We start from the raw sequence: 24,031 nt of genomic DNA, 5'->3' as shown, positions 1-24,031 counted from the left end.
CTGAGGACAACCCATTCTTTTTCTTTCTTGTTTTTTTTTTTGTGAGGAAGATTAGCCCTGAGCTAACTGCTGCCAATCCTCCTCTTTTTGCTGAGGAAGACTGGCCTGAGCTAACATCCGTACCCATTTTCCTCTACTTTATGCAGGAGACGCCTACCACAGCATGGCTTGCCAAGCGGTGCCATGTCCGCACCTGGGATCCGAACTGGTAAACCCCAGGCCGCCAAGAAGTAGAACATGCGAACTTAACCGCTGCACCACGGGGCCAGCCCCCAGAAGGGACCATTTCTAATCCATCCCCACCATCCAAATTCTCTTCATATAGAATGTAGGGAAAAGGCTGCTCAGGACCCCTAGAGCTGTTAGCCAAAAGTGCTGGGCATGAGGTCTGCAGGTACTACCGCACCGTACAAACAGGTTCCCTTGGAAGAAGAAAGCTTGTCTATGGAAAGAGAAAAAGGAAATCATGCTTAGTTCCCTCCAAGGACAATTCTCTCCCATTTTCTAGCCTCATTCCACAAACAACGGCAGATCCCAGGCAGGCTTCTTTCCAGTGTATTGATTCCTACTACTGAAGACTTCACATAGGGCTTTTCAGTTCTGCTCTCTCTTTTTATTACTGCAGGGGAAAGTGCTAGATCCAGAGCATCCATGTGAAGACGAAACTTTTTCATCACCACAAAATAAAATTTCAAATCTCCTCCTCAGAAGAAGCAGATTACAGAGGGGTTTAAAAACAAAAAAAAAAACCAAGTGGCCGGCCCCATGGCCAAGTGGTTAAGTTCACATGCTCCACTTGGGCAGCCCAGGGTTTTGCCGGTTTGGATCCTGGGCATAGATGTGGCACTGCTCATCAAGCCATGCTGAGGCAGTGTCCCACATGGCACAACTAGAAGGACCTACAACTAGAATATACAACTATGTACTGAGGGGCTTTGGGGAGAAGAAGAAGAAAAAAAAAAAGACTGGCAACAGATGCTAGCTCAGGACCAATCTTTAAAAAATAAAATAAAATTTTTTTTAAAAAGCAAAAATTTACAAAGAAGGTATTTTAATTTGAACTGCCAAACTTTAATTTCTCTCTCCAGAAAAAGATAAACATACAGGAGTAACCTTTCTTTATTACTGCTAATATCAAAATATAACCTTATTTACTAGATGTGAAAACAAGCTCTATATTTATGAGTATCTAAAAATACTGGCAGTAGACAGGCCTCAGATAACCAATTTCACAGCTTGGGTTCACATGCCATGTAAAAGTCTAGAACCTAAGTTACTGATTGTGAAGCATGCACAGAAAGTGATGTCCTCTTGGCGATGAGGTGACAATCGATGAGCCAGCACTTCACTACACTATAAAACTGTGGCTACTCAGGTATAAGGCGGCTCGGCAGAAAGATTTGCAGAGCACCCATCCACTGAATTAATATTTCCTTCACACATTTATGTTTAAAGTTCTGTGGAAATCAGAGATTGCAATCTAGTGATTCAAAAGTCTTAAATTCATAGTAATCAGACTGTGGTGATAAAAGTTTCCAGTCAATATGGTGAGCCAAGGTGACAGAGAAGGACTGCCTGTTTCAAACACATGGAAAAACTGAATAAGATATAAGTAACAATGTTTTAAATACAAAGAGAAGGGCCGGCCCCGTGGCACAGCGGTTAAGTGCACACATTCCGCTTCTGGCAGCCTGGGGTTCGCCGGTTTGGATCCCAGGTATGGACAGGGCACTGCTTGGCACGCCATGCTGTGGTAGGCGTCCCACATATAAAGTAGAGGAAGATGGGCATGGATGTTAGCTCAGGGCCAGTCTTCCTCAGCAAAAAGAGGAGGATTGGCAGTGGTTAGCTCAGGGCTGATCTTCCTCAGGAAAAAAAAAATACAAAGAGAAAGTCAAAATCATTAGAAAGAAATCCCTGAGCCAGAACTAAAGCTGGAACTCCAGGTCAGCGGAGAAAGTTGAAGCTTTGAAGACTTAGAAGGCTCTTAGAACAGGATACAGCCTTAATGTCTAGTGGCTAAGAGCTTATGATGACCCAAGGAGAAGAAACAGGGGTATAGACCATGAAACTGGCCAGCTAGAGCTGAGCTATTCGCTTCATGCCAGCAGTCACAAAGGCCTGCCCTCTCCGTAAAACAAGGTGTAGACTATATTCACCCCTCCCATCCCCCAAGCTTTCCAAGGAAGCTTTTATTTGGGGATTGGATAAAAAAATAAAAATAAATTTTTAAAAACTTCACCAATACGAAATAAAAATTCCAAGAGTGATCCTACACAGAGGTATGGTATCCAAATACAAAACATCCACATGGCATCAGGTCTCCAGGCCAAGAAAATAAAACTGTCCAGAAGCAATGAAACCCATGGGGTAATGACTGAGACAAATGAGAAACTGCCTCGAGTTTCCATAGTCCTGGTCACATGGGACTCCCATGGCAAACAACTTGCACTGAAGAGGCCCTCACAGTCAAAGTTTAAGATAAACAAGGGAAAAAACCACCATAAGAGATAGCCAAGGCAAATGGCAAAATCTGCCTCCAAGAGCTAAAAATAGAACAGTCTGAAAGAGAATTTAAAAATATATTTAAACAACTGAAAAAGCAAAAATGGCATAGTATTAAAAGACAGCAGGTGAATTTGAAAAAAAAAAAATCTATCAGAAATTCCAAAAGTGAAGAAAGTTGAAAAGAAAACTATATACATACTAGACACACACTCACCCCCCCCCAACACACACACACCCCAACTGTATTTCCATACACCAGCAAAGAACAATCTGAAAATGGAATTAAGGAAACAATCCCACATTTAATAGCATCAAAAAGAATAAAATACATAGGAATAAATTTAACAAAAAAGTATAAGACTTGTACACTGAAAACTACAAAATACTGAAAGAAATTCATGGAAAAATGGAAAGATTTTTAATAAATAAATGGAGTTAAATAACTGGAAAGATGTCCATATACATGGATTTGGAAAACTTAAATCTATTTGGCTTCTATCTAGAAATTGAAAAGCTTATGCTAAAAAGGGAAAAAACAGTCTTTCAACAAACAGTGCTGGGACAACTGGACAGGCACATGCAAGAGAATTAAGTTGGACCACTCCTTCAGACCATATACAAGTTAACTTAAATGAATCAGACATCTAAATATAAGCGCGACCATAAAATTCTCAGGAAAAAAACACGCATTAAGTCTTCAACATCTTGGGTGAGGCCATGGTTTCTTACATATGACACCAAAAGTAGAAGCAACAAAAGAAAAAACAGATAAACTGCACTTCTTCAAAATAAAAACTTTTGTGCTTCAAAGGACACTGTCAAGAAAGTAAAAATAGGGGCCAGCCCCATGGCCGAGTGGTTAAGTTTGCGCACTCCGCTGCGGTGGCCCAGGGTTCGGATCCTGGGTGCGGACACGGCACCCCTCATCAGGCCACGCTGACTCGGCGTCCCACATCCCACAACTAGAAGGACCTGCATCTAAGATATACAACTGTGTGTGTGGAGGGGGGGAGGGGGTTTGGGGAGATATAGCAGAAAAAAAAAAAGTAAAAATAAAATCCACAGAATGGGAGAAAAATTTTATAAATCATGTATCTGATAAGGGTCTAATAGTCAGAATATATAAAGAATTCGTATAATTCAATAAAAAAGACAATAACCCAATTTAAAAATGAACAAAGGATTTGAATAGATACTTCTCCAAAGATATACAAATGGCCAATAAGCATATGAAAAGATGCTCAACATCAGTAGCCATCAGGGAAATGCAAATCAATCCCACAATGAGACACCACTTCACATCCACTAGGATGGCTGTAACCAAAAAGACAGACAATAAAAAGATTGGCAAGGATGCAGAGAAATTGGAACCCTCATACATTACTAGTGGGATTCTAAGAATCCAGCTACTTTGTAAAACACTTTGGCAGCTCCTCAAAAAGCTACAGATAGACAGATATGACCCAAAATTCTATTCCCACATATATAGCCAAGAGAAATGAAAACATTTGTCCACTCAAAAACTTGTACAGGAATGTTCATAGCAACATTATTCAGAACAGTAAAAAGTGGAAACAACTCAAATGTACCTAAATTAATAAATGGATAAACCAAATGTGGTGTATTTATACAACAGAATATTATTCAGCAATGAAAAAGAATGAAGTACTGATACATACTACAACATGGATGAACCTTGAAAACCTTGTATGACAAAAGGTCAAGTATTACAGGACTCCATTTACAAGAAATGTCCAGAATAGGCAAATCCATAGAGACAGAAGGTAAATTTGGGGTTTCCTAGGGAGAGAACATGGAGTGAAAGCTAATGATCATACAACAGGGTTTCTTTTCGAGGTGATGAAAATGTTCTGGAATTAGATAGTGGTGATGCTTATACAACTTTGTGAATATACTAAACACCATTGAATTTTACACTTTAAGAGGTGAATTTTATAGTATGTGAATTATATCTCATTCAGGGTAGGAAAAAACATCCTCAATGGGCAAGTTCAATAATAGATTAGAAACAGTCAAAGAGCGAATTCATGAATTGAAACATAGTTTGGGTGGAGATCGTAATGACTGAGCTAACAAGCAGGATTTGCTCCAATAGGAGTTGGAGATTTGTTAATAAAACCATGTCTTGGAATTTTAGGGCCTCTTGCTCTTCTTTGTTACATTTATTCCTAAGTAATGCTCAAAGAATTACCCCTCTCTATCAATGTGGCATTAAGTTTTCAGGTAAGTACTTATTTGTTCATTTATTCAATACATATTTATTGAGCACTTACAATGCGTTAGGCCCTGTACTTAATTACATTCATAATGGTTACTCAGAACTTTTCCTATCAGAAGCACTTACACAATTACACCAGGAAATGGGTGCTAACACACCTGTCTAAGCTAACTAGAGAAACCAAAACCCTATCACGTAAACGCACTTGTATTTTGGTCACTCCAGTTATGTACTAAAGTGGATTGCCTTTATTTACTCGGCTATGCTGACTCCCCTTTAAACGCTCTTTGTCGTGGCCTATTTGGAGATATTTTAAGCAGTTGAAATCTAAGGTTAAACACTACTTTACCATCTACTAATTTTCTGAGTTGTACGTCTTGGATATACTTGCTATGCCTTTGGCTTGGTTCTCCCTGGAGCCAAGCCTCACTTGGAGTTCTTGCTCCAGAATGCAAATATAGTAGAATTTTTAAACTAGAGGTTGCCTAAATATCATCCCGTTCAACTCTCAATTTACAGATATCAGAAGTAAGACTTGGTTGGTTCTCATTACTTGTCCAAGGCCCTCAGCCCAGGTTGGCAGGGCCAGAGCTGGAACCCAGGCCTCCTGTCTCCCGGTCCAGGGACCCTCCCACAATCACAGGCTGCCCACTTTTCAACCCAGAGTTCTAGGCCCAAGGGCTCTGTCTCATACTTTAATTAAACTCCTCAAGCTATTGTCACATGAAAAACCTGGCAGCTTGCCTCTTTAAAGAATCAGACTTTTAGCTTAAAGGCCAATACAAAGTACATACAATAAAAATACATTATCAACACAAGTCAGATGACTTTTTTCACATTTTCATCACACATATTTTACGTGCCTGATTTTTGGCCACTGAACAGATAAAAAAAGTTGTTAATGGGGCTGGCCCCGTGGCCGAGTGGTTAAGTTTGTGCGCTCCAGTTGCAGGCGGCCCAGTGTTTCGTTGGTTCGAATCCTGGGCGCAGACATGGCACTGCTCATCAAACCACGCTGAGGCAGCGTCCCACATGCCACAACTAGAAGGACCCACAATGAAGAATATACAACTATGTACCAGGGGGCTTTGGGGAGAAAAAGGAAAAAACACAATCTTTAAAAAAAAAAAAAAGTTGTTAAGCCTCAATACTAGGAAAAAGTAAGGAAATACAAACTACAACAACGAAGGTAGCATATTTCCCCTATCATGCTGGAAAGTGGTTTTTTCTCTCCTTCCATCTCCACAGTAGCAGGAAATGGGATAGGCAGTCCTTACACAAGGATGATGGAATGGAAATGGATAAAACTTCTCCAGAGGGCAATTGGGACGTGCATAGCAATGTCTTTAAAATGTGCAAGCAACCCTTTAATTTAGCAATTTCACTTCTCGACATTTTTTAAGAAGGAAAAAAAAGAATTATAAGCAATGATTAATCTAGAAGGACAGCAAAAGACTGGAATTACCCTAAATGTTCAACAATGGGTGACTGTTAATTATGATAAATCCATGCAATGTAATAAAGTACAAGATTGTTAAAAATCACATACTAGAAGATGATTTAATAAATACAAGAAATGTCCACGATGAATTAAGTGACAAAAATCAGGTCATAAAATACGATGCACAGTATGATCACAATAGTGCTTAATATAAAGGGACAGATGCATACAGGTACACAGATACAAAGACTATAAGGACATGAAAAACGTTAAGGATGGGGTTTTTTTTCTTTGTGCTTTTTGGAATTTACACATTTTCTAAAATAAATGGATTTTTTTTTAATTGGACAGAAGAATCATCTAATCAACATTATTTTTAAAATACTGTTGCCTTTAACCTTTCTCAAGTTCACATCCACCCTGCATTCAGGAAGTCTTATTAATAAAACTGCGAGGGGCTCCTCTGCTGTGATCACCCACATCTGGACAATCCTGCAGGACTTCCTTCCACAGCAGGAAAACCAATTAAAACCAGAGCAGAAAGCCCCTCTCTTGGGATACCACGTCACATCCAGGCTGTTCTGGGCGGTGAGACCCACTTGGCTGTTAATGATCTTGAGCACTCATGCTCCTGGTTTTAACTAAAATTCCAAATGTTTCCTCAAACCGTGGCTGAATTCAAACTCCCGCCTAATCAGAAACCTCTGATTCTGCCTAAGCATGTCCACCGGTATTGTGTGATCTCTGGGCCACTGCTTTCCAAACTGAGAGTCGAGACCCATTAACAGATGGTGAAAATCAATTTAATGAATCCTGACTAGCTTATTTCTCTTTCTTTTCTTTTCTTTTCTTTTCTTTTTTTTTTTTTGGTGAGGAAGACTGGCCCTGAGCTAACATCTGTGCCAATCTTCCTCCATTTTGTATGTGGGATGCTGCCACAGCATGGCTTGATGAGTGGTGTGTAGGTGCACGCCCTGGATCCAAACCTGCAAACCCCAGGCCACTGAAGTGGAGCATACAAACTTAACCGCTATGCCACCTGGCCAGCCCCTGACTAGCACTTTTTTTAACCATGATAAAAGTTCCTCCTTTTATCAAGGTGAATCCGCCTCTCTGCATTCAGTTGCTTTTACTGCCTCCTCTGCAACATCACATAAATAAGTCTGCCACAAGCCACAGCTGCTTTGAGTTACTCTGAAAGTAAATGCATTGGTCTAGAAAGATATTTATGACACTATGTAGAGCAAACACCATGTAAAAACATCACCCTATTTTTGTGAATAAACAAAATAAATAAACATATTAAGAGAATATTTAAAGTATAGAAAAGTATTCAACAAAATGTTAAAAGCGATTATCTCTTGGTGTGTAGGATTGTGAGAACTTATTTTCTCTTTATTTTTAAAATTTTCTATATTAAACATGTATTACTTGTATGACTTTTAAAGTATGATTACTATTACTGCATTTATTATTATTTCTCTTTCTACATGAAGTGTTCTCCTGGGGCCTTCACGTTACTGGTGGTGACCGGGTTTAGTTGGATAAGAGAAGAGATGGAGACAGATGGTAGCATCCTTTGATGCTAATCTTTTAGGCCTTTAAGACCCATATTACCAAGAGCCCTGGTGGGGAGAAGAGGCGAGTGAACATCACCTAGTGAGTGCTCACCAGATCACTGGACAGCCTGGTGGGAGAAAAGAACACATGCGTGGGGGGCAGACAAACCAGGGCTCAAACCGCAACTCTGCTCCGACAAGTTACTCTGTTGTTTCAAGCCTCTGTTTTCTCCTCTGTGAAATGGGGATAATAAAGTTGAACCTTTCAAACTTTATCCAGTTTGAAGGGAAAAACCTCTGGTAAATTCAAGACACAGTCTGTGGCACGGAGTAGAACCACAAACAAAACCAAGGCCTCCCATCAGAGAAAGCAGGGAAGTCAGGGAGGGAAGGCCAAAAGAAATAATCATATGTTTAAACTTTTTAAATGGCAATTTCTCAAGTGCAGAAAGGAAGGAAACAGCGCCCACCCCGGAGTGAGAAGGAAGGAAAGGCGGGAGGGGAACCAGGGGCGGGGGAGCCGCACACCGGCTGCCCTGGAGGCCCTGATTACGCCCCCGTGGCCTTGGTCTGCACAGGCTCCGCCAAGTGCTTCTGCAAACGCTTTACAGGGGCTTCCTGAGGACAGTTATCATCCAGTCCCATCCCTAAGCCAAGATGATCCTGCAAATATTTGAGCATCTACTATACATAAAGCACTGTCCTCAGACAGAGGAGAGGAGGGAAAAGAAAGAGAGTTTAGTGTGGAAGTTCAGACCAAGTATACACACATGCCAAAATATAGAGAGTGATTTGGGACACAAGCTTCAGGAGGGAGATGTCAGAGCTACAGGAGCACGTGCTTCCAGCTGGGACAGCAGGGAAGGGAAGCTTCCTGGGGCAGAGGGCAGGGTCTTAGCAGATTGTCAAAAGGTGGATCCACATTCCAGAGAGGGAAGGGCAGGAACAAGGCACAGGGACCAAAGGCAAGGGGTGGATCTTCGCAGGAGCAGCCCACTTAGACTAGCATGAGGTATCTACTGAGGAGTAATAATACGCTAACGACGACAGTAACAATTATTTACCATGAGTAATGGGTATTAAAATAAGGAGGAATGAAAGAAAATACAGACGACTCAAAGGTCAGGGTGACCTTCTAGACTGGTGGGGAGGCACTAAGCATTCTCCACAGGGAAGTGACGTGACTGGAGCTATGCTTCCTCTGTTAGATTAACTTGGCCGCTATGCACAAGCCAGATCTGCAGGGAGACAGACTGCAGGCCAGAGGTCAGGAGACTACTGCATCAGTCCGGATCCTGATGGCTGGAGGTAGAGCAGCGGCTACAGTCATGCAAAGGAACGGAGGGGTGAAAACACGAATAAATAAGGATGCAATCTTACGAGCAACTCCTAGGATAATTTTAAAACTCCAGTCCTAACACAAGCACAAATATTTGTAGGAAAAGTCAAGAGAGGTCAGCTCTAGCTATTAACTTCTTATTTTGGTGCTCAATGGATGCCATTCCACATACCACCAAATAGCATCCCGTCCTAAAAGCAGATAGCCTTGAAAGGCAAAAACAGTAATCCCAAAACAGAAAGAAAGGAAATCTAAAATGCCAATTTGCCATGTGAACCTCAAAAACAATTCAGAACAGCGCAGTATGTATTACCAACCCTTCACTAATCGTTCTGACCACACTTAATGACAAATTATAAACTCCAGAGAATTCTTTTCCCCTGAAATAGTTCCCCTTCTCCAGGGAACAGCACGGCCCCGTTCAGACCTGGGTCAGGCCGGAGGCTCCAAGTCATCTTAGATTTCTTGCCTCAGGTGACAGGAGACAGAGCAGCTGAGGTTAATACTTCCTACCACTAAAGAATGTGAGCTGGAGGTTTCAACAAACAAATCTATTTAATAATCAGGAGAAGGGAGGGACAAGGGGGAGCGGGGACAATGGAAAACAAACCACGTAAAATAAATGATAGTTTTAATGAGTTGGACCAAGGGATCAACGATACTGAAAAAAAGAGATGGAGAGCACAAAAGGGTGAGAACCACATTCTAGTTCCTGGAAAGGACGGGTCAAAGAAGGTGTTATGCAGACATGCTGCAGGTCAAGGGACCATCAAGTGTGACCACTGGAAAAGACAGCCACTCACCCTCCTTCCTACCAGAAAAAAAGCACAAGTGACAGGCTCAGCAGAGGCCTCTGGGGATGGCTAGCACGTTCCCGGCACCCAGGAAAGTGAAGACAAGAAGACAGTTTTCTCCTCAAGAGCCCTGGTAAGAAACAAGCCAAGTGAAAAAGACGCGCTTCCTTTCGACTATCTGACACCACAGGACTTAGCAGCTCAGAGCCCTGTAGGAAGCTCTGGAGAGGACAGGTATGATGAATCATTCACCAAGATGGTGAAAAATGAGCAGGTCCACATTTGTGAATTTTCCAAGTAAACCTACTTCTTCCACTCCAACAACCCAAACTAAAATTTTAACCATTTTGACATAAGAATTTCCTCAAAATATATTAGATTCAACCATACAAAATTAGCATTTTTGCAAGTCAAAAATGGTTAAATATTAACCATTTCATACGGTTCAATCATAGTACACGCCCTCCAACTTTCTCCTACAGCAGAGATAAGCAATTTTTTTCTTAACAGGCCACATGGTAGATTCTCAAGGCTCTGAGGGCCAAGAGGTAAAATAGAGATTATGTGGGTATTTCTATAACCATTTAAAAATATGAAAAACCATTGTTAGCTCCTACAAAAGAGGCATGGGCTGGATTTGGCCCAGAGACCATAGTTTGCCAACCTCTGTTTTACGATAATACAAGGGGAAAATTCTTCTGAAGATGTTCACTACGAAAATTGCTGATTTTAGAATAATGTAGCAACGGCCTTGGAGGATACTAAAGTGTATGTGTAAAAGCTGTTGATCCGTCCCCTGTCGGCTTTAACGCTGGCAGTTGGTCTGAATCCCCACTGTTGTCAGCTCTCCTTTCTGCTGCTGTTTCCAAGGATCTGGCTTATTTTAGAAGCAATTGTCTAGATGAGGGCTTGAGAGTGGTTTTAACTTTTCTATGAAGAACAAACTGGAACGTAGAAAGAAATGGGCCTTAAAGGTGAATATGAATAAACATCACTATGGAAAGTATATGGGAGCAAAGGCACTCTGGGGAATTACCCCAAACACACCCCTGATTTGAAGCCAAAATTCCAGAGGTCCAAAGGGAAGTAATGAAACAAATAAATATCTAAACAGCTGGCCTGAGGCTGAAAGACTAAAGGGAGCAAAAAATAAGTTTGAGACAAACTCTCCTTTACAGAAATGAGAGATATCATTAAACGGGCAACAATCATTTTTCTCCTAAATTGATCAGGGGTAGAGACATGGGAAAAGGCTGCAATTATAGCCATTCCCAAAAGACCATGATTGGAAAAAGAATCAGGGACTCTCTCCCTAACACATTTTCAGTAATGACATACCCAAAGGACCTTTCCTTCTGGGTCCATGAATTTTTTTATTCAAAGAATTAAGACAATCAGTGAGAAACGTTTTTAATTTATGGCATTGCTATTGCTTCAAATGTTATATATTCTGATGAAAAAGGAAAGCTTAAAAAACCTACATATGAATGGATGCATAAAATAGAAAAGGGAGATGGCTGAACATACTTCCGGTCTTATAGGGCCAATGGATTATAAAAATCCTAATTTAGATAACATTTCTCATCATTCAATATTAAAAACTTGCCCTAGGGTGATCCATTCTCCTGCATTTCTAAACACTCTCATTTAAATCTTATAAACTCTCACCAGTTGGGTACCCTGCAATATTCTACAATGAAAATCAAAGAAAAAAATGGGAGAGACCAATTCCATACGTACATGAGCTGCCTGGATGACACTGAACCTCTGGGTACCGTCTGCCCATAGTGACCAGCCAGCACATTAGCAGGGGCCTCGCAGTCTCCAAGAACTCAGGAAAGACTGAGATGGTTAGCTGCGTGGGTTGGGGGAGACCAAAGAAAAAGTAGAAACAAAACAGAGATTTAGGATAATGACTGCATTTTTTTCATTAAAATGCTAATGATGACCACAAATTTCCAGATAACTACATTTATGAATTATTCATAGTCCCATCCAAGATGAGATCTCCCTGACACTACGAGCAGGCACAGAGCTCGCTGACGATTAGCATGCGGCCCCTGTAATAAGTGTGACAAGAGCACAGGTCACTGCAAGTCTATCCATCAGGGCTGGCCTCACTGGCCCTCTTTAGAAGTCTGGACAATCCCACCCATTCTTCGCGGATGCTTTTTCATCTCCCTCTTCCTTAACATCAAGGAATAGCGTCAGCCTGGATCTTTGTTGTGACATCTGAACTAATATCCTGTAAAAACTCTAAAAGCTTGGGAAAAAAAAAAAGAAATTTTCTGTGGGTAGATAAGATGACAAATCAATTTTTTTAAAAAAACTTTTCACTGAGGTACAACATAAATATAGAAAAGTACACATACCACAAGTAGACAGTTCAATAAATTTTCCTAAACTGAACACATCAGATCAAAACCCAGAACATTATCTGCACCTCAGAAGCCCCCCTTCACATCTCTTCCTAAAGGGAACTACTGTGCACAGGTCACTTTTGCCCAGTTTTGTAGACATCAAACTGATTTGTCGTTATTAAATTCTTCATTTAAAAAACACACATTGAACACCTCCTATATGCTAAGCACTGTGCTAGGCACTAGAACTGCAAAGATGAATAAGACACTGTTTCCGCCTTTAATGAGAGTGAAGTCTAGTGGGGCCAGAGACACACACACAACAGACCCCAAGGGCAGTGAAATGAGTGCAAATACTGAGATTTGTGTCCAGCAGGGGCACCCAGCCCAGAAATGGAGAGGTCAGGGAAGGCAGCCAAGTAAAAGGGATGCCTGGCATGTCCTCAGGCTGGATAGGAGTTAGCCAAGTTGGGAATGGGGGAAAAGACAATGGAAAAGGCAGAGGTAAAAAACTGTATGTTGTAATTCATCTAGGGTGAGGCCAGGAAAGAAGCCTGGAGCCGGATCGTAACCGTGTGCACATATTCAGGTACTCTGACTTGTCCTGGGTCAGAGCTGGGTTTGAGATGCATTACTCTCTCTGGATAGATTCAAACAGGGCAGAGTGGAGGCAGGGAGACCAGTTAGGCCAGTCTGTGTTAGGTAGGAGAGGGAGGGTGGGGATTAGGGCAGTGGAAGTAGGTGGGGAAGGGGAAAGGAGAGAAGAATTAGTACTTGGGAAACATCCAGACACTAAGAGAACAACTTGGTGATTAAGAACATGTGGGTGGACGGGAGTGACAACTGATGTGGAGAATACAGGAGAATGAATAAGTTTAAAAGGAAGACAAGGGGTTTACTTTGAGGCACTGGAAAGTGAGGTACAGAAGATTTGGGTAGGGATACCCAGATAGACTTGAGTGTGAAGCTTGGGGAAGAAACCTGAGCAAAGCATAAAGACCTACAAGTGATTATGACATAGCGAGCTGCAGAAACTAGGTTAGTGGGTGACATCACTGAAGGAACACGGGCAGAGAGTGAAGACTAGAGGATTAGTACTAAAAGCAGAACCCCGGAGAACATGAACAACGATAGAATCGGCAGAGGAAAAAGATCTTTTGAAAAAGACCAAGGAAGAAAGGCAGAGAGGTACCATGGGATACAATGAGATGAATAAGGATAGAAATGAAAAATATACCTTTAGATTTGACACTCAAGCAGTCACTGGCCACCCCGATGGAGGGTGGTTTCAGTGAAGTGGGGGAGGCAGAGATAACAGAGGAAGTGGAAGAGAAGAGGAAGGAGAATGGACAGTTGAAGGAATCAGCAATAAAGTGAAGGAATCCGCAGAGAAAGCTTGAGAGTACGAGAAGGAAGAGGTAGGGAGGGGATAAGATTCCAAAGGAGTGGGGGAAAAGGGTCAGGAGTACAGATGAAGGGGCTGACCTTGAAAAGGAAGGGGAATCTACAACCCTCTGGTTTTAGAATAATATTAGAATTATAGGAATAAAGACAAATCTGGTTATAGTAAGTCTGCACCTAATAGCATTGGGATCTTGGAGGCAAAATGACATCAATATTGTAGATAAAACAGTTGGCAAGGCTCTTTGCTGAGAACGAGGTAACGTGTAAATGGTTTGAGGATATAGATCTTAAAATCTTGGCTTATGGCATGCAGCTCTCCAAAACTGACGTAGCCCAACCCTGTTTTAAGGTAAATAAACATATATGCCAGTACGTATCAAGGTGGAAAGGGGCATCTGTGAGGGAAGCACACCTATAGTAGAACTTAATAATATCAAAAAATACTATATAAGCAAAAGATTCAGAACGTTCTTCTTCAAATGATCTTAGGTTTTGGATGCCAACCTTTCCAAAGGCTTACATACAGTTTCATCAAGTGAACCCACTACGCACCATCTTACAAGCCTTCTTAAGATGCTTCAATTCAAAGATCCCTCCTAGCACGACTAACTTAATGAAAATAGAGTCACACATTTGAAAGTAAAGGCAAGAAGAAGGGGAGAGCGGAGTTGGCAGGGGCACCTGCTCCTGAGATTTCTTAGTGTAATGCCTTTTAAGACAGCAGCGATGTCACCTCACTTCAACCTCCTGCCCACTCTTCCACCTCAGGTTTTGGCAAATTTGGAAGTGGGTGGAGTGACCTCGTTCTTGGAAAAGCACTCCAATAATGCCAAAAGTAGCAAAGTTTATTAGAAAAAATTTAATGCAATGGAAAATACCTTGAAAAAGTAGATTTTATGTTCTCCAGGCAGCCTATGTGATTTCGAAAACTCTGAGGCTGCTCCACAGTTTACCTATTCTGTTAATGTGAACATCTCGAGGCCATCTTTGGAAGATGACAGAATTTTAGAATTCTAAATAAACATGTTATCATCATTGAAGTCAGCCAGGATTGAGATGGTTCCAAAGTCATCTGACACCTACTAAATGGGCCATTCATCTTTGTATCCCCAGGGTATAGGACATACAGCAAGCAGTCAATAAATATGGAATAAATCAATAAACAGAAACATACGTGAAGAGTTCTCACAACTAAGAGGTAAGGAGGCCAATTAAACAGTGAGAACAGAAATAGTCTTTCTATTCCTTCCTTTCCCACCCTAATTGACTCAAAGCCAAGCTGCAATGCACATTCAACTTCATTTACTTTCCTCTTCCCAGAAGAAAATCTTTATGAACTCATAAATAAATATTGCATGTTAAGTAAGAGGATTCAGAACTAATGAAAGTATGAAAATCAGGATGTCTCTTAAATGGGAAAATAGGTAGGTGCGAACATTTTGAGCATACAAAGAAATAGAAATTGCCCACTTTACAGCTGTCTGCCTTCTTTGTTATCCTTCTGTGTGAAGGACAGGACATCATTACTCTAACAGCATGGCGCCTCTCCTCCCAGATGCTCATTCACACAGCAACCTGCTCAGGTTCACCCCATTGGTGCAGTAGATAGTAATGAGATAATCAAGTCTCACTTCCTTGAAAGTCTGAAAATTCACTCAGTTATAGGTTTATGTTTTTGTCCTAATATACATTTATATTACTCATCATTTCACTTCTTTTATAACACATAAGTTCTGAGGTATCACTGATCATATTGAACACATTTTACACGTTACACAGCAGCACACTGGTATTGTCTGGAAACGACTTTAATGATAAAGTTTCCAAAAGCGAGGAATAGTGGGTGGTGGCGGTTGTTTGTAGTAGTAGTAGCAGTATGTACTATGTGACATTTTTCTGAACTGTTAAAAAATAACTCAGTCCTGAATACATCAAATCTATTTCTGCCCATCTGATTAGCAATATCTCAAGAAGGAAACAAATCTTTGAGAATGCCATCCTTCTTTCCATTCTCGATTAAGAATGCTCAGAGACCAAGATGAACAATACACTATTCACTTGAATGCAAGCCATCAAGGGGAGGAAAGGAATATTTATGCCAGTCCACAAAGCATTTAGTGTGCAACTTTTTAATTACTATATTTATGGTACTACCATAATATATTCACTAACATAAATGCTCTACAAGGACATTAAGCCTCAACAAATACATTAACGCTTCCCTCCTCTCCTACAAATTCTTATCATGCTGATGTAGGGCCAAAATGCCAAGAATTCTCTCCAAAACAAACATTTCATGTCAACAACTACTTGTTCTACTATATCCCTTTCCAACTATTTTATGATATCACAATATCTCTACTTAAGTATTTGCTGCTATTGACCTAAAATACAAATGTGTAAACAAAACGTTAAAAAGAAAAAAAGGCTTTGTTTAATGCAACATTTCTTTGGATATGAAAGCTGGTGAAAGCTACTAAAAAAGTGGGTTATGCTCTTCAAAAATAATATATTCTATAACTCATTAAATTATAATTCTCTGCATCACTCTGCAGTTAAATACTGTATAATTTTTGCTTTTTAGAAAACTTAAGGAGTAAGATATTGAGAATGATCAAGATTTTCCTAATAGTTGAAGGACTACCCATCTAAGTAGTAAAATGGGTTTAATTTCAACCATACTGGATTAATTTTTTTTTCTAAAAAGTAGCCTTCCAATCCAGAATATGATTAATCTTTGTTTCATGACACAGGATCATCAATATGACTATCAATTACCTTGCTCTGTTGGAACATGAAAACACTTACTCTGAGAAAAAGGAGCTGGCCCAGTAGATGCTAGGCTGAAGCTGAGTTTATACCACCATGACAAGAGCTAGGTGCGGAGTTCCTACCAAAGAAACAGAACACTGAGAATCAAAAGGAAAAGATTGCTGAAGTTCAAACACCAAGGGAAGCACAGATACACATGGACTTTGGAGAGCCAAAGGTGAAATCCGGAGTTACAGATCCAAGTATAGAGCCAAGAAGAATCAAGATCTGAGTAGAAGATAAATCGATGGAATAGAGGGAGAGTACAAGATTGGCTTTATGTGTGTGCTGCTGGTAACCGGACTAAACCCACCTATAAAAGCCAGCGGCAAGACAACCTTCCAAGGCACAGAGCGCTCTTTGCTCCTCCACAAAAAGGCCACTGATTGCTACGCTTTGGGAAATATTTTGTCTGTCTTTCATAGTTTGGTTATCTCCTCTCCCTTACCCTCAAGAGTTGAGTCTCGCTGTCAGAGCACCAACCTTTCCCTTCTTCAAGTCAGCTATGATTTTGGAAACCAAATAAAATTAAAAAGTGCAAGAGAACTGAACTTAAAATACCAAGCTCCCGATAAGGTCTGAAGGGCCCAGTACACGGACTCTGAATCCATACTTAAGCAAGTGAGAAGTCTTTTTTGTTTATTCCTTGGTTCTTAGAGAAGTCACATAGTATTCCTTAAGTAGGATTCATTTGAAGTCATTCAGTTCAAATACAACCAAGCCTAAATCATGCCCTGGGGGTGTCAGCTGTAAAGGACCACTGTTACTTCACAAGGACTTCTTTTAGAGAAATCCAACAGGCTAAATATCCAGAAACACAGAATCAATTGCTCTGATGTGAAGTATCTGTGGAAATGTGGGAATAAACGCAAAAACGTGGAGAAGGCAGGGCTCTGCCACTGGCTAAGTAAGTGGCTGTGGGCAAGTCAATTAGCCTTCTTTGCCTGATCCGTAAAATGAGTTAAGGATACTCACCTTGCAAAGGTATGAATGAGAACAAAATGAAAGGCTCAGACGACATCAACAAATGTCAATTAAACCTGAATTAACTGGAAGCATGGTACATAACCTCCTATGACACAGAGATCTTTATTCAGAGCTGAGAAAGTCGTCCGCCCTAACAGTTTCCATCCAACCCTCATCACCTCATATAAGATTCTTTTCCCAAATTATTTTCAACAGAACTTTCCCTTTGGTTAATAAATCAAATGTTTTTAATTTAACTGCTTAAATAGGAAACACAAGCGGTACTACTGCATTTTCAGATAAAGAAACTAGCAGGTAAAACGCCCCCTTTATGATATTTCTACTTTGTTCCTTCCATAACTTTTTCCTATCCAAGTTCTTCCTTTTCTCTTTTTCCTATTTTTCTTTACTGAATCTTTGTGGGTTCTTTTTCTCACTTTAAGTGAAACTCTTGTAAAAATAGTAAACATCTTTGTTACTTAACAGTTTACAAGGCACTTTCATGTACTTGACCTTATTCCCCTTAAATTACTTCTACTTTCTCCTCTTTATTTTCCCTTGCTCCACTTTCCAAAACACAGGTAGAACTTTCCAAAATCAGCAAAGAAGCAATTTTTCTTCTTCCAACTGCCAACACATTAACACACAACACTTTGCAGAGTTGTCTAAAGCAAATTAGACTATACATGGTATACCTAAATCCTGACACATCTAAATCTTACAAATAATTTTTTCTCCCCTTGTGATGATCTGTTGAAGTGAAAATACAGTGAGAAATGTGGAAATGTACCAACACGTTAAAATAACACAGGTGAATCCCTTTAAGGAGCACCAAAAATAACAAAAGAGGTGAAAAGATTTGCAGAAAGAAAAAGAAAAAAGTTACTGTTATTTTAGCTTTCAGTAAAATTTCCATTATCTTTATTACCAGAGCTATTTTTCTCCTAGCTCTGCATTAAATAAGCTGATCATTAAATCTGTGAAAACCACAAGGGATGCGCCCATCTCATTAAAAAAGATTACCTTTTGAGTTACGATATTGAGAAAGAGCATCTATTTTTGGTTTTAAGGACAGAAGTACTTCCTGCTTGTTGCTCAGAGGCAGCGACACTTCTAATAAGCTTTAGCACAAAACAGATCCCAGCGCTCTTCACCTATCACGATGAAAACAGGAACCCTCAAATAGAAACGCTTCCTCTCAGAACCTCTCCATACTCTCAATTTTGATTTATCAACAAAAAACATGAGGCCTCTGAAAGCAGAAAAATCTTAATTCTACCATGTGAAGGGAAACATCGTTTTTTTAAAAAAAGATTGTGTAAAATCTAGATTGGGAATCTGATCAGATTCCCCCACATTCGTTCAAACCCTGCAGGACACAAAACTTCGAAAATCTGAAGTGACTTCCCCTTTGCTTTATAATGGTTGAATAAGGCCCATCGCAAATGTACAGTAATCTTTGATATACCTTAGGAATATATTACACATTATTTAGAAAACCAGTTGTTACTGTTAAAATTGGAGTACTAATAAAATTTAAGGAAAAGTTGAAAGAGAGATCATTTTTGGTCCTGATTCAGCTGTGGTATTTACATGTTCAATAATGTAAGTTTTTGGCACATTAGAAAACCTTCTACATTTTGCAAGAGATACTCCGAGTGATTTTATCCTAGGAATGGAGAAGAATGTCATGGCCCGACATTCTTCTACAGAATCTATAGAGATGCCTCATGGAAACTCAGTATCCCGCAGAATACAACTGGGACCACTGGATAGAACGGTTCTTAGAAAAGAATGTTTTTCCAGCTTGGACACAACTCAAGTCAAACTACTAGGAAATCTAAGAAATACTGACCCAACTGGAATCACAGCCGTGGAAAACCCCAGGGATGGAAGTCATTTCTTTGTAATGTTGGAAATCGTATGTTATTCTTGTGACTGGGTTTGATGTCAGACTTGGAATTTATACCTTAGAGATAATGGACCCTTTTTCCTATTAGGTACTCAAATCAAGAAAGGGTAACACCTAGTTCATCTTGACAGTGAGAGTAACAATTTCTGAATGAAACTGAGAAGTACAGTAAATGGAATCTATCCTAGAATACCAAATTAATTCTTCTTTAATGGACCAGACAACCATGTATCTAAACTGAAAAACCAAATCTCAAAAGTTAATTGAGATTTTCAGTTGTGTGTGGTAGATTAAAATCTTGTGCTTAACTCCATTCCCTCCAAAACTCCACTAAGTAACAGTACGCAAGAGGCAGAAAGAAACTCACAAGAAGAAAGCGAGTGCAAGAAGAAAAACTTCATGGAAAAAATTTTGGAAAATGGAAAGTAGATGGGCCAATGATGAGTGAATTTTCAAAGCAGGGACAGACAAAACTTAAAATGCCAACGGACAGAACTATCAGGAAGAAGGAAGCCAATATGGGGCACAGCACCTGAGGAAAGTGCAAGTTCAGCCACAGATACATCTAAAGCAGGAGCTGGATGGAGAGGGCAGTGTGGAGGTGGCATTGAAAACTGGAGGACTGCTTGCAAGATGTTGCAAGTAAACCTCCAGATCCTTCCTCATCCACAAAGCTCGTCAACAGTCTCTCTTTCCACTTCAGGTTTGCTCTTCGCAAAGGTTAAACCTTAGAATGGCTGGACTCCGGGACGCTAGGCATAGTGACCAGGAGGAGGCACCATACGGAAAGAAAGGATGGAATGAAAGTGCACACTCTGAATGGAGAGACCCACAGCCCCTTCCCTTGCTGGGCTCCTAGAGCTCTGGCCAAGTAGGATATTGGAAGACTTTTCTGGAGAAACTATCCAGTCTAAGAAAAGAAATCTACAATTACCAAAACCAGGGAGAAAGGGGACTTCTAAAGAGAGGAAGTCAGCCTACAGTAAGGCCACCAGTTGCCAAGAGACAGAGCTTGTCAACTTGCTCATGCACAGACAGCTTCAAACCAGTGTCCAGTGCCTCCACATAAATAAAAATGGACAGCAAATGATCACCAGACACGCGATGAAGAGTCTAACACGACAGACGGGAACTTCAGGAGGAAACAGAGTCAATGCTGGGAGCAGGACAGAACTTCATATATATATTATTAATAACTCCAAGGAGGTAAAGGATATTGCATCCATAAAGCAAGAAAGAATAGGATGCTGTAAAACAGAAATACTGTAAGAACAAGAAAGAGCTCCTAGAAATTAATATGATGATCATAGAAATAAAAAACCCATAAAGATTAGAAGATAATAGAGGCAAATGTTCCCCAAGAGTAAAACAAAAAGATACAAGGACAGAAATCAGGAATTTTTTTTAACGATAAGTAAGCTGGAGGAAAAATACAAAAATTCCAGCACCTGACAAATAAGAGTTCCAGAAAAGAGAGAATACAGAAAACAGTGGGAAGAAAATTATCCTACATCACCCCCTGCAAAAATCTTCACAATGAATGAAAAAAGTTACACACCAAGACACATTATGACGAAATCTCAGAACATTTATAGGATTTTTAAAAAGGCTCTAAAAGCTCCCCCCGCTCCAAAAAAAAGTCACATATAAAGTAACCAGAATCAGAAAAGCATCCAACAATTCAATAAACAAAACTGGAAGCAGAAGAAAATGGAACAAGGCCTCCAAAACTCTCAGAGGAAATAATTTCCAACTTTAAATTCTATATTAATCATTATGTGAGGAGCAACTAAATGGTATTTTCACACATGCCAGATCTCAAAAAAATTACATCATACACACTCTTTCTCAAGAAGCAACTGGGAAATGTGCCTCCCAAAAAGAGAGATGAAACCAGGAGAGATGCCATCCAGTAAACAGATCAATCAAGAATTCCCAACATGATACAAAGGAAAATTCCAGGTCAACAACTATGCATAAGGCCCCAAGAGTACACAGTCCAGAACGGAGCAGGCAAGCAGAAGACTCCAGGAAAAACGTCACACGTATAAAAGAACTGAGAGACAAGCCGTTCTGTTTGATCTTATTTGAGAATTTGGGAATGAAGAATTAAAATAAAATAGAATATGAAGCCAAAAAAAACCCTATTTTTTAATATGCTGCACAAAAAAGAAAATAAAATCACAGTACACTGCACAGCTCAGCTGAGAAAAATATTTGCAGTGAAAACAAATTGAGATATAACTATCTTGGAGAGTGAAGGGAAGTATTTAAGAGAGGGAGAATAAAAGAGAGCTAACCCCTTATCTTCCTTAATAGGAATTCAATGTTTAATGCCTAAAATTCTTTTAAAAATTAAGAAATATCAATACAAACATGTTAATTAGCTATATGGAAGTAAGCATCAGATGAGCTAACTGAATTCAAAGTAGTTGCCTCTGAGAAGTAGAAAATGACAACGTAAATAAGCAGGCAGGAATTTGTAAGCTATATATGTGTATTATTGCAAATAAAAGATAAATTTTTAAAAAGGCAGGAACTGATCAACAAAATATAAAAAACGTCCAACCATATAAGACAAACTGATATTGTGAAATTTCATCTTATACTATAAGTAAGGAAGTAGATAAGTCTTAATCTGCCCTCCCCAATCAAATTCTTAAAATTCAATTTAATGCATTTTATTTTAAGGTAATAAAGAACACACTGTGAGACATCAAATATGCCTAAATTGTCAAGTCACACCTCTAGCTTTAGTTAACATATGGTGAAAGGTTCCCTGGACACCAGGGCAAAAGGAAGTATCAGTCATCTTTGTTATCACAGAGGTCGTTACCTGTAGCTTCAGATGGATAAACATGTTGACTACTTCCCTTCCACAAGAGCCCACTCTGACTGCTTATCATGAAATTTGCCCTTATAAAGAGGAGAAGGATGGAGAATACCCAGCACCTGAACTTCCTTCCTCTATTTGGGGAATTCCTCATCATGTGAGTATTGATGAGAGCCATGCTTATCAATATAGATGGAAAAATGGCTGGACACTCACCTTCCCAGGCTCCCTTGCAGCTAAGGCATGGGGACATGACTTAGCCTTGGCCAACCCTGAATCTAGAGCTGAACAAAGAAGCAGGTGCAGGTGGAGATTATCATGGGTGAAGGCAACAATATCCAGTGCCCAGAGGCAGCAAAGGCTGAATTGAAGAGTTGATAGCAGTGTCTGGTCCCAGCGGTATGGGCAGTGGGAACAGCATGGTCCAATGTTCAGTGACAAAGTCCATCCTGCATAGAACTAATCATATCAAATGACCTTGGCTATGAATCTGGCTGCATAGTCTCTATTTGCTCCTGCCCTTTTTCTGACTTCCAGGAATTCCAGAAACTACCCAATATCTTCTCAATAAATTATTTCTCTGCTTAAAAGATGTAGCCAGTCTCCATTGCTTCTATCTCAGAACACTGCCTGATACACTAGCCAGGATACACACGTAAAGATAGGGGGGCTGTCTGCTGAAGTTAACAATGAAATGTTTATGTTCCACTAGATACCAAAGCAGAACCAAGGACATTTTTCCACAGGGAAACATGGGGGAAGGCTAGGTTTGAAGGCACAAATAAAACTATGCAGCTGGAATGCTATGAGTTAAAGAAGTTTCAGTAGGCTCATCTACCCTTCCTAGAAAACAGATTCCAACTGCAAAACCACTAAGTGACTTTACAATAAGCCATGGGAACATAATCAGTTTGTGAATTGGGAGTTGACACTATTTACATCTGGCAAAAGACTCACACTCATGATTCTTCTTGCTGTGAGTGGGCAGAAGAACAGTGGGTGAGAAAGAACAATTTTCTTTGTCTTTCTACTTCAAACTGAGCTTTCTGAGAGATGAAGCTGTTTGAAAACTAGTGGTCAAGAACTGAACATGAATATGAAAATGCAAACCAAGGCATCCAAAGATTTATATTCAACTGTAGAAACATCAATATTGCTGAAAAGCTGCATCCATCAGATCAGCATACTGTAGCATATTTAGTTCCAAGTCTGAGAGAGCTCAACCTTAGGCAATTTATCTGCATATGTCTCATGCTAACCACATAGATTTTGCAGACGAAGCCAGAAGTTAAGACAGATAGCTTAGAACAAACTGTTGATGTGACCAAAAGGGCTTCATAAAAGAGTCAAATGCAGTAACAACATTAATAGAAACGTGGATGCAAAGCCTCTCTCTGTGGTGCCCATTGTTTCTGGAAACTGAGCAAGTCTTTCATGACCAAGTACAGCTACAGTTAAATTCATGACAAAGTACAATTATGGTGTTTGTCAGTTGTACAGAACAAGATTATACACACCCTGTAAAGAAGGCTTAAAAGCAAATGCAAAGCCTGATATACGCATATAATTTCCCTGCCTGTGGTGTTATTTCAAAAAGACTTGCCAAGAGATCAACCCCTCAGTCATAGAAGTCAGGCTACGAATCACCTTGGGAAAAAGTTAATTTTATTTCAGTTGGTGATGTAAATGCTACTTCAAATTCTATCAACTGCCAAACCGTCTTTACCATATATGTTCTTCTTCTGTGCAGTCAGTTCCCATGAAATATCTAACGGCCGCTCAAACAAGAGTTCCATTCCACAGTTGTCCAAGTGAATTATACTATGCTCACTCACTGTTTTGAAAGCTGAGATAAATTTATCTCA

General features: G+C 40.0%; 1 protein-coding gene and 1 long non-coding RNA gene across 35 annotated transcripts in view; one reads left to right on the top strand and one right to left on the bottom strand.

Annotated features, from left to right (window-relative positions):
• Positions 1-24,031, bottom strand: part of APBB2 (amyloid beta precursor protein binding family B member 2) — a 373,646-nt gene that overhangs the window by 222,706 nt on the left and 126,909 nt on the right. For 18 of the 34 annotated variants that reach the window (XM_070615061.1, XM_070615053.1, XM_070615065.1 and 15 more), the window contains one exon: positions 11,621-11,735. The exons of the other annotated variants lie outside the window; for them this stretch is intronic. The gene's annotated coding sequence lies outside the window, so the exon portion shown is untranslated. The remainder of the gene's footprint in view (positions 1-11,620; positions 11,736-24,031) is intronic. 34 annotated transcript variants of the gene reach the window in all.
• Positions 13,277-20,870, top strand: LOC139082597 (uncharacterized). The gene is made up of 3 exons (XR_011538791.1): positions 13,277-13,428; positions 14,758-14,842; positions 16,398-20,870. It is a non-coding gene; the product is annotated as an uncharacterized lncRNA (long non-coding RNA).

This window comes from Equus przewalskii, chromosome 3 (genome assembly GCF_037783145.1).
Source record: "Equus przewalskii isolate Varuska chromosome 3, EquPr2, whole genome shotgun sequence".
NCBI lineage: Eukaryota > Metazoa > Chordata > Mammalia > Perissodactyla > Equidae > Equus > Equus przewalskii.
The sequence above is the reverse complement of the archived record's forward strand: the minus strand, read 5'-3'. Positions and strand labels throughout refer to the sequence as shown.